Below are 1,061 nucleotides of genomic sequence, written 5' to 3'. Positions count from 1 at the left end.
ACACACACACACACACACTCTCACTCACAGACACACACACACACAGACAGACAGACACACACACACTCACACACTCTTACACAGACACTCACAGACACACACACTCACACTCACACACATACACACACACACACGTTTATCTGGCCATGTAAATTAGCACATATAGACTTCTGTTGTTTTATCGTAAAATTGACTCAAACTACCACAGACTAACATAAACCACAAAAGAAGACTTTTTCTATTTAAACTATTTTATAGATGAATATTTATATATTTTATATATCATATGGTAACACTTTACAATAAGGTTCATTAGTTAACATGAACTAAGAATGAGCTCCTACAGCATTTATTAATCTTAGTTAATGTTCATTTCAGCATTAACTAATACATTATTAAAATCACAAGTTGTGTTTTTTAACATTAGTTAATGCACTGTGAACTAACAAACTATGAACGACTGTATTTTTATGAACTAATGTTAACAAAGATGAAAAAATAAATGTATCGTTCATTGTTTGATCATGTTAGTTAAAACATGAACTAATGTTAACAAACGACAGCTTATTAAGTGTTACCCAATATATACTGGATCAGCTTTATATTTTTATATATATATATATATATATATATATAATATGTGCTGGAGGAGCTTTTAGTATTTTAGATATAACATATGCAAGGAGCTTTATATATATTTTATATAGTATATGCTGGAGGAAGTGATTTTTTTTTGGTACATAAATCTATTTTTCCAGTTAAAGACCGTCCTGAATGTTCCTACAGGGAGGTTTGGTCAGATTTAACCTAATTTCTGAGGTCAGATTTGTTCCCAAACTGCAGCTAAACAAACACACACACACACACACACACGCCCCTCCTCTCTCTGTCTGTCTGGCTCGACTGTGACCGGGAATGACCCGTGAGAAAGAGCCAGGGGAGGGGCGGAGCTTTGACCTCTCTTGACCCCTTATGACCCCTCTGTCACCCTGCGTCTGATCTCTGAGTGTGTGTGAGAGAGTGTGTGTGTGTGTGTGTGTGTGTGTGTGTGTGTGTGTGTG

Source organism: Sinocyclocheilus grahami, unplaced genomic scaffold, assembly GCF_001515645.1.
Source record: "Sinocyclocheilus grahami isolate Dianchi unplaced genomic scaffold, SAMN03320097.WGS_v1.1 scaffold965.1, whole genome shotgun sequence".
Taxonomy (NCBI): Eukaryota; Metazoa; Chordata; class Actinopteri; order Cypriniformes; family Cyprinidae; genus Sinocyclocheilus; species Sinocyclocheilus grahami.
Note: the sequence above shows the minus strand (reverse complement) of the source record.